This window comes from Muscardinus avellanarius, assembly GCF_963383645.1.
Source record: "Muscardinus avellanarius genome assembly, chromosome: 10".
Lineage (NCBI taxonomy): Eukaryota > Metazoa > Chordata > Mammalia > Rodentia > Gliridae > Muscardinus > Muscardinus avellanarius.
This window is the reverse complement of record NC_137796.1, coordinates 91,127,256-91,142,008: the sequence shown is the minus strand read 5'-3', so window position 1 is coordinate 91,142,008 and position 14,753 is coordinate 91,127,256. Positions and strand designations below refer to the sequence as shown.

At 49.6% G+C, this 14,753-nt stretch overlaps 1 protein-coding gene across 1 annotated transcript in view; it reads left to right on the top strand.

Annotated features, from left to right (window-relative positions):
• Positions 1–1,272: 1,272 nt before the first annotated feature.
• The window catches only part of KATNIP (katanin interacting protein), a gene marked incomplete at its 3' end in the record, with an annotated part of 159,997 nt that continues 146,516 nt past the window's right edge, over positions 1,273–14,753 (top strand). The window contains exon 1 of the mRNA XM_080703436.1: positions 1,273–1,329. The remainder of the gene's footprint in view (positions 1,330–14,753) is intronic.

Here is a 14,753-nt window from a genome sequence, read left to right as displayed (position 1 = left end):
CCTGTCTCAAGCCTCCTCCCAAGTACTAGAATTACAGGGGTGCACCACCACACCCGGCTGGCCCCACCTCTCAAAGTTCTACCACTTTCCAACAGCACCACAGGCTGGGGACCAGGCCTTCGACACATGGGCCTTTGTGGGACACCCAAGACCCACATTATAGTAGCAGATAGGTCAAAGTTACCTGCCATACCATGATAGTGTACAATCCGTGCTCTTCTGCAAATTCTCTGGCTGCCCTCTTCCTTGAATCCTTTACTCTATGGCCCCAGTTTGGCTGTTGCCGGAGGCTCATCCTTGGGCCTCTGCTCTTGCTCTGGTCCCACTTTCTTAGACAAAGCATCCTTCCTTGGGCCGTATCACCAGCATGGCCTCCCCTGCCCCTCATGCATGTGTAGACCCCTGGGATGACCCCATGCAGAGACAGGTGGCTGTCCTCTGGGACTGGTCCCATGTCTCGTCTCTCCCCAAGCTCTTCCTGAGCGTCTCTGCTCCTGCCTCCTGAGTGTCCGACCTACATGGCTGTGGCGCTCTCACAAATAGCCACCTGGGAGAGAAGTTGGGCAGTGTAAGAGGTGCATTGACGATTCGCAGTGACTCTTGATTTCTGTTTTCAACCCAAGGCAATTCATCAATCATCCATCAAGGAATCGTTTTATCACGGGCACTTCCATAAAAGTTGCGAAAACTCCATTTGGAACAGCATGTTTAAACATTATGATGTCTCTCTGTTGAATTTATGCATACCTTGAAATGTTAGTCTTTGAGGTTTCCAAGAAAAGCAACAATTCTCTCTGAAATTGCCCATTATGTGAAATGCGGGTGATTACCACTAATTCACATCTGCCCCGTCACGTGTGGTGACATCGGGGTTGGGCGGCGCGCGTTGGTATGCACTCAGCAAAGTTTATGTGTATGCACGCGGCGGAAGGCATTTTATATAATTCCAAACAATTTAATAGAAATGTAATTCGACTGGGAAGACTGCAGTCCGCCGGCCCTTTCAGAGTGCAGATAATGTTCCAGATTAAAGGGCCGGAGCTTTATTCCTTATAGTCAAATAACGTGAGTGTCTGAAATACCATTTTCCTTGCCGTTGGTCTATTTCGAAACTATGCCATTTCCCTATTATTATAATAGGCTACATTTTCTTAAAATCATTTCATTATGATTGGTCCTGTCTATTCAGTTTGCAAATAAAAAAGCTTTGGCGGTGATAAACGAGCTGCTCCCCACAGCCTCACTCTCTGCTTCTGCTTCTGAACTGCTACAGGTCAGACTCTGCGAAAGGCCGAGAGAAGCCGGTCCTGCTCTCGAGAGAAAAAGGAGGTAAATGCGTCCCTGGCGAGGGCTGGGGGGAGGCGGCTGTGTTTGAAAGGCCCTGGGGGAGCAGAGCGGTGAGTAGGTACTCCAGGACCACCTCCTCTTGTCTCTCTGAGTTCTAAGCCTGAATCCTGGACCGAAGGAGAGTCGGCAGCTAGACTCATCCACATAGGGTCACTTGTGATAATACTCTCACCAAGCATTTCCGTTACTTTGAGTAGCCAATCACTCCAAACTTGCAGTGGTTTAAAACGACAGTTGTAGCCAGGCACAGTGTCACACACCTATAATCCCAATTCTTGGAAGACTGAGACAGGAGGATGGCAGGTTTGAGGCCAGCCTTAGCTACTTAGCAAGAAGCTGTTTCAAAATAAAAAAAAAAAGTCTGGGAGTATAGCTCAGAGGTGGAATGCCCCTGGATCCAACCCCCGATGCCAAAAAAACAAAACAAAGCAAAAACACAACTGTGCATTTAGTTCCTGATTCTATGAGTCATCAGTTCGGGCTCCGCCGATGGGTCGGGTCCTGCTACCCTCAGCTGGTGCCCCTCAGGCATCTGCCGCTGGGGCTGGCAGGGCGTTAGGTGGGTGTCTCCTCCTCCAGCAAGCCACCCGCAGGCTTTGCCCACATGGTGCTTCTGGTGTTGCAGAGCGCAGCGTGGCAGCTCAGGACCCCGCACAGCCGCACACTCACTGCCGCCACTTTCTAAAGGGCAAGGACTTTTGCCGCCTTTATCTGGGTTCCACGGGCTTCCAAGCAAGTCCCAAGGTCAGCCCAGGTTCACGGAGTGGGGAAATAGGAAAAGAGAAACAGGCAGGGTGGGGAAGCGGCCTCACCGCGTGATGGGAAGAACTACACAATGCCGCGGCTCTTCTTGAATGCCTGTCTGCTCCCTGCCAGGCACCAGAGGGATGGGCCAAAGGCCAGTGAGACGCGGCTGCCCTGTGAAGTGTGTATTTGGAGGAGAGGTACAACAGGATTATGATGTTGCACAGAAAGCACCATGATAGAAGGACAGAGGAAGCAGGGTTGTAACACAGCAACTGGATTGCCCAGCCTCGCCAGGCATACTAAGAAAGGCTTGGCACAAAAGCTGAGGCGCCGGCTCTCTTTTGAAGAATGAGTAGGAGTTTTCCAGGCCAAGGAAACAGCACGGTCAGAGTCAAAGAGACATGTGCATGAAGCTTGCAAGTTCACAGAGCCTCAGCCCAGGGAGGCCATCATGAGGACCCAGAGGTCACCACCGGCCTTGATCAAGTCCCAAGCTTGTGGAGTTCAAATTGGCTTCTTATATAGCGGCTGATGGGTGCAGGGGTGCAAGGGGATGAAGGTGTGTGGCTCCTCATAAATACCCACCAATCCTGAAATTCATCAGCACTTACATGCCACCACTTTTAATTGCAAAATGACAATTCCAGTGATAAAGGGCATTTTTCAGGGTCAGATGCATCCAGGGCCTCACAGGTGGCCACAGGACGCACCTTTCTCTGTCTCCCGGCTCTGCTCCCACTGTGTGGATCGCGACCAGCCCTGGGCAGAGGCCTGGCCCCAAGTGCTTTGCGGTGACTCCCGCCCTGCCCCCAGAACAGCCAGAGCAGGCCTGCGCATTCCGTCTGCCTTCCTGGGGTGAGGGCCTGGATTCCACATAGCCTTGCTGCTGCAGAGACCTGCATGTCAGCTGGAGCAGGCACCTAGAAGCTGAGCCAGGGTGGCTTTTCCTGCTCCCTTCTGTAAGGACAGCTCTTCTGGAGGCAGAAGCAGGTGTCTGTCACCCTGACAGCCCTCCTGGATGCTGTGAGGTGGAGGGGCCAGGGAGGAGTGAACGGAGGCCCAAGTGCCGGCGCTAGAGGCTGGTGCTCCACCTGGGAACAAGTCCTTTCAGCCTAGCCCAGGCCTCTGGCTGCAGAAGAGCAGCGTATCACTTGTCCATGGTCAGAAGTCTGCTGGGAAGCCGGGAAGGAGGGTGGTGGGAGCGAGTGGAGACACGCTTTCCTTCTCTCTCTCCTTGGCAACGGGACGCCCCTAATTGCAGCTTTCCCGCTGCTCCCATTGTGCCAACCACCTGGGAGCATTGCGCAACATCCCTCTTCTAAAAAGTGCTTGAAGTGAGCAAAGACACAGTGGGGCATTTATCTCGGTGCCCAGGCTTAACCCCGAAAGCTGCCTACGGTGGTTTCAGGCCCTCCGACAAAAGAGGGTACTGGATTTCTTAACGGGGTTTGGTGAGAAAAACGAAAGAAGGGAATAGCAAGGTGCCAGGATTTTCTCGCCATATATCATGGCATGCCTTCCCACCCACCACCTCCTTGGGCGTCACTCCCCTTCCGCCTGTGAAATCTGGGCTCCCTGGCACTCTGTCTGACACAGGATGCCAGGTACGGAGCAAGCTATGTCACCATGAAAGGCAAGGAAAAGACAAGCTGTCTCTTCCCCGGAGCTGCCAGGAAAAAGCAGCCAGGACACGTGTGCTTCCTGCGCAGTGAGGCTGCAGGGTGGGCCCCTCTCCGGCGGGGCGTACTTAAAATTTCCACCCAGGTCAGGATTGGGTCCATGCCTGTGTGGTTGTGGGCTGACATGGTGTCTGGAGGTGGGAGGCTTCCCTCAATGAGCTTGCCAGCCCAAATTCACCCCAGAGATGTGTTGTGTCTGCCTCGTCCCCTATCACAAATTTAAAAATTAGGTGTTGCTGGGCATGATGGCGCATGCTTGTAATCCCAGCATTTTGGAGGCTAAGACCAGAGGATTGTGGTTTACAGACAGCCTCAGCTACTTAGCAAGACCCTTTGCAACTTAATGAGACCCTGTTTCAAAAATAAAAAGACTAAAAAATAGGGCTGGGTGTAGCTTGGAGGTACAGTGCCCCTGGGTTCCATCCCCAGTACCTAAAACAAACAAACAAACAAACAACCTGGAGCTCTTCAATATCCTAACATCAAGGTCTCTTTCCTACCTGGTGAAGTCAGGCCTTCTGTGGGGTGAGACGAGACAGCAAAATCATGCATTTCCCTGCAGTGGTGCCCATGGGTAGCCATGGTGGGAATTGGAGCTTCCTAAGCATTCAGTAGCCCTGGCCCTTGGCCAGATGCTTCTGTTCACTGTCCACAGCCTCCCTGGCCCCAGAGCCCCTCTGCTCCCCACCTCTCAGAAATAGCATTTGCCACAAATCAAAGGAGAGAATGGTCAGCTCATGGGGACCCCCCGAGGGACCAGAAGGGAAAGAAAATTTCTTGGAAGAGGTGGCCAGAGCGAGGCTTTGGAAGGGTTACAGTCATTTCTGAAAAATATAGCTCTGATGGTCGGCTTGAAGTTAGTAAATACTTTCATTTCAGGTGGTAAAAATATTCTCAGCCTCATCGCTAACAAGTATTCATGGTTCCTGCCTGTAGAGATTATATAGTGTTTATGGCCCTTGGTCATGAATTATTAATGATTTTGAAATTGTGGTCATTGTAGTTTACTCAAAAATCATTAGGAAGCAAATTTATCATACAGTGCTAAGAAGAAAAAAAAACCCACATGGCAGAGGAGGTTACGGTCTTTATTCATCCAGTCTCCCAGTGTCCACACACTGCCATGGTATGAGGACATGTCCTCCTTCTGCACAGAGCCATGCAGGCCCCTGCAACTGAATTGATGTCCCCAGTGCGCTCCGAGGGCTGTCGTGCAGGTCCACAAGTCCAGCAGATGAGCTGCAAATCCCAGCTGGGTGACCTTGGACAAGTCCCTTGACCTCTCTCAGCGCACATTGCTTGATAGGCCCTTTGGAGAGTTGTTATACAGGTTAAAGGCAGTGGCTCGCCCCATAATAAGCATTCCACAAATGGTAATGGCATACAAGTTAGTGTCAAGCCTTTAGGCTCTCCATAGATGAACTCCTCCACCCTCCCTCCCTCTTGGCTGGGTGTCCTCAGGCAAGTGAGCTCCAGCAGGCCAGCTCCCCGGCCCCATTCCCAACCTCCATGAGAGCCTCTCGTGGTAATGGACCACCATCTTTTGCAGTTGATTGGAGACTCAAAAAAAAAAAAAAATGCTCTTGATGGTGCACTCATCTGCGGAGCTCACTTTGTAAAGGATTACAAAAGTCATTTAACTCACCCACCTGGAAATGTTAAGCCTTTCCTTTTCATGCACACGCATGTGCACGTGCTGTGCATGCATACGTACACACACACACACACACACACACACACACACACACACACTGTTATTTGAGACTTTGGGCGCAAGACTAAAAGCTCCCTTTATTTTCCCCAAGCAAAGGAGGGGATCGAGGCTTCAGGGGGACACAGCAAGGGAGAGAGGGTGAGCGCAGGGATGAGGGCACCCGGACAACCCCTCTGTCATTCAGTGTGCACCACGGCAAACAAGGTGCTGCTGGCTCCATGCTCCTCTCTGTGAGCAGTTCCCTCTCCAAAAGCCCCATCAGAGGGCCTGGTCCACTCAGAGGCAAGCGAGGAAGGTCCTGGTCCACTCAGAGGCGAGCCAGGGAGAGTCTGGTCCACTCAGAGGCGAGCGAGGAAGGTCCTGGTCCACTCAGAGGCGAGCCAGGGAGAGTCTGGTCCACTCAGAGGCGAGCCAGGGAGAGTCTGGTCCATTCAGAGGCGAGCCAGGGAGAGTCTGGTCCATTCAGAGGCGAGCCAGGGAGAGTCTGGTCCATTCAGAGGCGAGCCAGGGAGAGTCTGGTCCATTCAGAGGCGAGCCAGGGAGGCCTGGTCCATTCAGAGGGGAGCCAGGGAGGCCTGGTCCATTCAGAGGCGAGCCAGGGAGAGTCTGGTCCATTCAGAGGCGAGCCAGGGAGAGTCTGGTCCATTCAGAGGCGAGCCAGGGAGAGTCTGGTCCATTCAGAGGCGAGCCAGGGAGAGTCTGGTCCATTCAGAGGGGAGCCAGGGAGGCCTGGTCCACTCAGAGGCGAGCCAGGGAGAGTCTGGTCCACTCAGAGGGGAGCCAGGGAGGCCTGGTCCATTCAGAGGGGAGCTGGGAGGGCCTGGTCCCCTGGCTAATTATCACTCAGGATTATTTGTCAGGGTAGGTGTGACTGAGGGTGTAGCTCAGTGGTAGGATGCTTGCCCTGCATGCATGAGGTCCTATGTTCAGTCCCCAACAACACACACACACACACACACACACACACAGTATTTAGGGTAAGAGAGCTGCTGACAAGAGCCCTCATTCCCCCTTCTAAGAGGCAACTGCTGTAATCAACATTTTTGTGTGTGTGTGTGGTACTGGGGGTGGAACCCAGAGGCTTTCTACCTCCAGGCTATGCTCCCAGGCGTATTTTCACTAAGCAGCTGAGGCTGGCTTCGAACCAAGCACGGGGTTTACAAGCAGGCACCACCATGCCCGGCTGTAATCAACTTCTTATGTCTCCTTCTATCTTATCTCCTATAACCACCCACCCACTCCTTTCCTTGTTTACAATAGCAGATACACATTGATTTCCTAGATTTTTTTTTATACTTAATGTGTCTGGAGAACATTCCATAGCGGGATCTGGGCAGACCTTGTTCTTTTTATGGCTTCATAGTATACCATTGTGGATGTACCAAAATGTAATCCTTCATTTGAAATCTTTGGGGCCAAATTTATTTAGATGTTTTTAAATTCAGATTTTTTTTTACATTTAGAAAGTAATATTTTAGCAAGTAGGGCCTAGAGAACTACTCTATAATCAAATACATTAATATACACATAACAAAATATGAATATTCACACTAAGTGAGATAAATAAAGGCTCTAGATCTGATGTCAATTCAGATTGAATTTTGCTACTAAGTAATTGCGTAGATGGACTACAAGGTCCCACTTAATGACTGTCTAGCTATTAATAGTCTTTTGCTACTCTGAGAATACTTTAAAGAAAATCTAGAGCAGACATCTTCGTGCACGTGTGCAGGAATAGCCAAAGGTTAAATTCTTAAAAGTTGAATTAATGGGTCCAAGGGTCAATGTGTGATTTAAATTGCTATTTTCAAATCAGCTCCTAATGGTGCTTCAGAGGGGCAGAGCCTTTTGTTCCGGGCCACCTCGTAGAGTGCTGGCCACTGCCACCCACTCCAGAGCCTTTGAGTGGCCGCCCCGGTGGCTTCCTCGCCCGCTGTTGCACATGGGGTGGGAGCCGGGCAGTTTACACAGGAAGGACTTGGGGGCACATCCAGCACCTCAGTGTCTGAGAGCCAGCTGCTATGGCCCTGCGCTTGGAGCAGCCGTCTTGGCCGCCTGCAGGAGGCTGTGGGCCCGGGGACCCTTCCTGTGCCATTTGGACCCCACCAGCAAGCAAACCTCAGGCATGGCCTTCCTTACTTCCGTTCTCAGTATCAACCCAACTTCAGCCTTCCGGACGGTCATGAGCTGACCTTCCTTTGTTTACAAGATCTCAATAGGCTTTTAAAAAAATTGTTTGGAGCCGGGCGTGGTGGCGCACGCTTGTAATCCCTGCGCTTGGGAGGCAGAGACAGGAGGATCGCAAAGGTTCGAAGCCAGCCTCACTGTCTTAAGAGACCCTGTTTCCAAATAAAAATATAAAAATAGGTCTGGGAGTGTAGCCCAGAGGTAGAAGGACTTACAGGAACCCCAGTATCGCCACCAAAAAAAAAAAAAAAAAATTGTTTGGAGCTGGGCTTGGTGGCCCATGTGTGTAGTCCTATTCCTTGGGAGGCTGAGACAGGAGGATTGCAGTTTTGAGGCCAGCCTTAGCAACTTAACAAGACCCTGATTTTTACCTTTTTTTTTTTTTAATGTGCTGGGGGTGTAGCTCAGAGGTAGGATGGTCTTGGGTTCAATCCCCAGTATTAAAAAGAAATCGTTTAGGCTCGGGGTGTAGCTCAGTGGTAGAGCACATGCTTGGCATACTCAAGGCCCTGGGTTCCATCCCCAGGACCAAAAAGCAAAGAGCAAAAAGAAGAAAGTGTTTAAAAACGAAGGAAGAAAGAAAATGCAGCCGGGCGTGGTGGTGCACGCTTGTAATCCCCGCGCCTGGGAGGCAGAGACAGGAGGATTGCACAGGTTCGAAGCCAGCCGCACGCGCTGGCTTAGGAGACCCTGTTTCCAAATATAAAATGTAAAAAGAGGTCTGGGAGTGTAGCCCGGAGGTAGAAGGGCTTCCAGGAACCCCAGTACCACCAAAAAAAAAAAAAAAAAGAAAGAAAAGAAAATGCAAGCAGACGATGCCGCATTAAGGGGCTGATAGGACGCTGACATTCCAAATCTGCACTTTTACCGGAATGAAACCTTTTAGTACATATTTCTGGGCAGAGGAGAATGAAATCCATTTTCCATCCAACTGCCAAATGCATTCTCAGTTGTGAACGTTTCACTGTCAGTCTTCCTGCCTCTGGAGGTCCTGGTCTCTAGGGCTTTGAGAACTCAGAGAGCCGGGCTCCTGGTAACACTGACATCTTGTGATTTGTGCAGGGCAGGGCGGCCACCCCCTGGTCAGAAGCAAAGGACTTGAACCTCTGAGCCCTGGAACCAAGCTGGCTCCGTCGCTCAGGAAAGTGACTCAGCCTCTCCGTGACTCAGCTTCCCATCTACAGGGCAGAGAGAATAGACAGTCTGTGGCATCGGGTCTTGGAAAGGATCAAGCAAGATTATGTGGGTAAAGTGCTTAACAGTGCCAAGTATATAGTAGGGACTTGGCATATGGCATTATAATTTAGAACTGGCTAATCCTGGCTGGGAGTGGTGGTGCACACCTGTAACCCCAGTACCCGGAGAGGCTGAGAGAGGAGGATTGCAAGTTTGAAGCCCGTCTCAGCAACTTAGTGAGACCCTGCTTCCAAATAAAAAAATAAAAGAGGACTGTTAGGTGTAGCTCAGAGGTAGAATGCTCCTGGGTTCAATCTCCAAAACCATCCCCCCAAAAAAATAATAAAATAAAAAGCTAATCCCTTTAAAGCCAAGAGGTAGAGGAGAAGTCTTGGGCTAGTGTTCCTCACCCACTTGGTGGAATCAAAGTGCGGCACAGATTCCACCCCGGGGAGTGATCTTGCCCCTGAATCCACAGCCCACTCCAGGCTCTCGCAAGCAGGTCAGGAGCTGCAGGAGGCGCGCGTGCAAACACAGCACCCGCAACCCCAGTTTCACAACAGCAAAGTCAAGACTCGCCTCAAAATGCAAAGAGAATGAGAATCAATTTCTGATAAAATGCCAGGAAGGAGATTGACATGTCTAAAACCTTCCTGGTATCAGCTTAGCTTCCAGCACAAGATTAAACTCTAGGAAAAACCCATCAGAGAGCTGCAATTTGTGACCAGAAAGAGATAATGTTGACAGCTTCCCTTTCCCAAGTCTGTGTTGGATAAGCAATGTGCCCTTCAACAGAGCAGCATCAAAGTTGGCTCTATCCTCAGATCTGAGGCATGAAATTGCCTTTAAAGTGGCTCCCTTCACCTCCTCCCTCCACTCAGAAAAAGAAGTTTGTGGAATGTGGAACATTACTGGAGAAGAGAATGGACAGCCAGGTGTGGTGATGCCCGCCTGTCATCCCAGTACTGGGGAGACTGAGACAGGAGGATCGCAGGTTCGTGGTTAGCCTCAGCAATTTAGCCAGACCCTCAGCAACTTAGTGAGACTCTATTTCAAAACAAAAAAATTAAAAAGAGCTAGGGGTGTGCTTGGAGGTAGAGTACCCCTGGGTTCAATCTCCAGTGCCAAAATAAATAAATAAACGAGAGTGATACAATCCAAGAAAACGAGGAAGCTCCTGCAAGTTGCTCATGACAGCTGTGTCTCCGGCTAACACCTTTGGAGGCACAGGGCAAGGGCCAGGAGGGCTCCAGACCCTATGGGTGCCCGTCCTGCTTCCACTGCTGGCCGTGAGCACGGCACTCTCTCCCCTCTGGGCCTCGCTTTTCTCCACGGTCCCCCAGGTCTGCAAGAGCCAGTGTTTGTGTGACTTCAGCTCTATAAGGGTCCACGGGCCATGTCTCCCAGACTCTGGCCAAGTGACAGATGCCTTCCTCAAGTCAGCTTCAGGAAAAAGGGAGAGAGGATCTTTGTTGCCTTACCTCACTGAAAAGTTCAAGCGGGAGAGCATCAGGTATGGCTGGACACAGGTGTTCTCAGTCTGTCCCTCTGGGCTCTGCCTTCTTCCTGGTGGACCCAGTCTCCAGCAGTCTTTCAGTAGCAAGAAGCTGCTGTCAGCTGCCCCAGGCTTGCTGCAGAGAGGCACATAGTATGGGGGAAATTGCAGGTGCTGGGGCCAGACTGCCTGGGGATGGAGCCTGGTTCTTCACTTACCCGGGAAGTTCAACCACCTTCATACATAAGAAGGGGATGGTAAGCAGGGCGTGGCGACTCACGCTTGTAATCCCAGCATTTGGGAGGCTGAGACGGGAGGATCGCAGTTTGTAGTCTCAGCTACTTAGTGAGGCCCTCCGCAACTTAGTGAGACCCTGTTTCAAAATAAAGAATAAAAAAACAGGGCAGGGGGTGTAGCTCGGAGGTCGAATGCCCCTGGGTTCCATCCCCAGACCCACAAAAAGGGGGGGGGCAGTAGCAGCCCTCACTTCATCCATCATCAAGGGAGCTTAGAACAGTGCGGATGCATGGTAGCCTAAACTAAGTAATAGGTGCTTTTCCTTCCTCCTCCTTTCCCCTCCTTCCTGACATCATCATAATTCAACAACTCAAGCAAAAGAGGCGACTCTCCAAGGATGACAGCTCAGTCGAGTCCCCAGAGGAGAGGCCCTGTCCAGACTGGGGCGGGGCACCCATCCTGGGGACGCTGGCGGAGCGCAGTGGGGATCCCACATCCATAGGGTCAGAAGGGAGCATTTGCCTGAAGGAAAATCAGGATAGGGTGCAGAGAAGGGGAAGGGGCGAGTCGGCAGGGAAAACCCGCTGTCCACTGTGTGGCTGCTCTGCGGTGGGAGCAGTGATGCCCACACGTGCAGGATGGTCCAGAGTGACCCTGGAGTGCACGGTCTCTGTAGGCTGAGTGCAGTGGGTGGTCTGACCCTGCTAGCACACCTTTCAGGCTGAGCCAGCACCTTGCTCTGAACTACCTGGCCAAGACAGGCCCAGCAGGGGCCTTCGCACCTTCCTTGTTGTTCCTGGGGATTGAACTCTTCCTCTGAGCTACACCCCCAGTCCTTTTGTTTTATTCATTTATTTATTTATTTATTTATTTTATTTTATTTTGCAGGTCTGGGAATGGAACCCAGGGGGGTTCGACCTGCCCTATTTTTTTATTCTTTATTTTGAAGCAGGGTCTCACTGAGTTGCGGAGGGCCTCACTAAGTAGCTGAGACTGTCTGCAAACTGTGATCCTCTGGTCTCAGCCTCCCGAATGCTGGGATTACAAGGGTGCGCCACCACGCTCAGCGTATTTTTTATTTTGAAACCAGGTCTTGCTAAATTGCTGAGGCTGGCCTCCCAATTACTAGGATTACCGGCGTGCACCATAACGCCTGGTCCAACACACACACACACACACACACACACACACACACACACACACACACACAGTTTTCTTGTGTTCCCTAACCATTTGGATGTTTCCTTTCTTTATAAAATGCAGTTCAGTGATTCTTCTTCCCCGTGTATTGTGAGGACTCAGGGAGGGAGGGAGATAAGACAAAGCATCCCCCTTACCCTGAACACCGTTGGCAGACCCCCATGCCACGTTCTCTCTCCACAGCCCCTTTTGGAGATGCATAGCTGGGAAAGGGGTCCTGTAGTCCCACCACTGGGCTGGGCAGGTGGGTAGGAAGGCAGAGCTGGACACACAGCTAAGCCTCAGTTCCCCACTCTGACAGTTCGAGGTGATCTGACCCTCACCTCCCCAACTAAAGTCAGCGAGCAATGGCTGGGCTCCAGTTAGAGGTCCCTGAAGAAGCTATGTGTCCTCGTTCCCACCTCCTGCCCTCACCATGTATCCTCAGGGGCTGAATCCAGGATGTCAGAATCCACGGATGCTCAAGGTCCTCCGTGTATATTGGATTTGTATACAACTGAGGAACATCACTAGTATACGTTAAATCAGCTCAGTTATGTAAAATACCTAATGGAATGTAAATGCTATGTAAATAGTTGTTTACTGTGTTGTTTAGGGAATAGTGACAAGAAAAAAATCTGTACATGTTCACTATAGATGCAATTTATTTTTCAAATATTTTCAGCCGGGCATGGTGGTGCATGCTTGTAATCCCAGTACCTCGGAGACTGAGATAGGAGGATTGCAGGTTCAAACCCAGCCTCAGTAACTCAGCGAGGCTCTTAGCAACAACTTAAGGAGACCTTGATTCCAGCTGAAAAAAATAAAAGAGGGCTGGGGATTTAGCTCAGAGGTAGAATGCCCTGGATTCAATCCCCAGCACCACAAACATCAGTCAGATCCTCTCAATCTGTGGCTGGTTGAATCTGCAGCCACGGAGCCCACAGACGGGGGAAGCTGCCTGTAGCTGAAAACCGAACCATGAACCAAGTGCAGGAAGGTTCAGCTAAGTTTTAGAACTCTAGAAACCTAAATTCTTTCACAAACTATTCTTGTGCCACTCACGTTTGGTTGGTGTCCTGGGAAGTGGCCTGGCACACGAGAACAGCGGAGTGGTCCAGGGCCAGCGTCTGACTTGGACTGCCAGGCCTGCTCCCTGGCAGTGCCGTTTAAAGACTGTGGGCCTCTGGCAGGTCGTGTAAACTCTCTGTGCCTTGTTCTCCTCGTCTTCAGAGTGAAGGTGTAAACGGTACCTCCTTGTGGGGTTGTTGAAAGGCCAAAAGACTAATGTAGAGGTGACACATGCCTATGATCCCGGTACCTGGAAGGCAGAGACAAGAGGATTGCAGGTTCAAAGCCAGCCTCAGCAGCTTAGTGAGGCTGTCAGCAACTTCTTGAGGCTCTGTTTCAAAATAAAAAAATAAAATAAGGCTGGGGGTAGAGCTCAAAAGTGGAATGCCCCTGGATTCAATTCCCAGAACTACGCATACACATACACAAAAAATGGAAATAATGCATGTAACATACTTAAAACCATACTGTAAGCGCCATGTTTGCGGCTCTTCAGTGCATCCCTCCACCAGATCCTGTCCACTCCATCTGTGGGGGTAGCTGGGGTCAGGGCAGGGAGCGGGGGGATGTATGGTTGAGACCTATAGGACATCCATCCCAACGAGGCCTGTGTTAGACATTTTTAATCTGACTTCTGGACTAATATATGCTGATTGTAGAGAAATTAGAAAATACAGAAAGATACAAAAATTATTACTTATTCTACCACCTAGATAATCACTACTACTTGTTTTTATACTGCTGTCTTGCTTTTTTCCCTATGTAATTGCATCTACTTCAGAATTAGAATCATCATTTAATTACAGAGAATTAAAAATATCTACCTCTCATTTAAAATTTTTTTCCTTAAGAGGTATAACTTATGTATAATGAAGTAGACAATCTTACGTGTGTATTAGTTTCATGAATTTTTATGTATGGCTATGGCTGTGTTAGCACTCCCCACATCAAAATCTGGAACATTCTTAGCTTCCTAGGAGACTTCTGAAGAGTCACTCCGAGTTACTATACCTCTCCAAAAGTAACCGGTGTCTTGACTCTAAGAGTTTAAATTTCACCTGTATTTAAACTTTAAATGGAATTACACTTATAAATGGAATTAGAAGTACTTTTATATGGTTTTTCCCCCCTGCCACACGTATATGTATGATTCATTCATGGTTTGTTTTATGTTACTACGAATTGAACCAAGAGGCCTTCTACCACCAAGCTACCCCCAATCCTTTTTACTATTTATTTATTTATTTATTGGTGGTACTGGGGATGGAACCCAGGGGCCCTCTACCTCTGGTCTACACTCCCAGACCTATTTTATATTTTATTTGGAGACAGGGTCTCTTAAGCCAGCTGAGGCTGGCTTCGAACCTACACAATCCTCCTGTCTCAGCCTCCCAAGCGCGGGGATTACAAGCGTGCGCCACCATGCCCGGCTTTTACTTTTTATTTTGAAGCAGGGTCTCGCTAAGTTACCATGTGCTGACCTCAAGCCTGAGATTGTCCTGTCTCAGCCTCCCAAGTACTAGAGTTACAGGTGTGCGCCGCCCCTCCTGGCTTACTCGTGCTTTTAAGTGTATCAGTAGTTGATCATCAGCATGGTATAGATCTTCAGTTATTCTTAGGAAAACTAAATTACAAAGTAATTTGGATTAACGGACATGATCAACTTTTATTTGCACATTAAATATCAAACTTACCCTCAATCTTATTCCCAGAAACAGCCACCGTCAATTGGATCTTCATCTTTCTAGAGTTTTTTCTATTCCCATAATTCTATATTTATATATAAATATAGAGTTATGGGAATATATTTATATATAAATATAGAGTTATTTATATATAAATATAAAGTTATTTATATATAAATATAGAGTTATAGAGGAGTGCATTTGCCTAACATAAAACTCCACTAATAGCTGGGAGT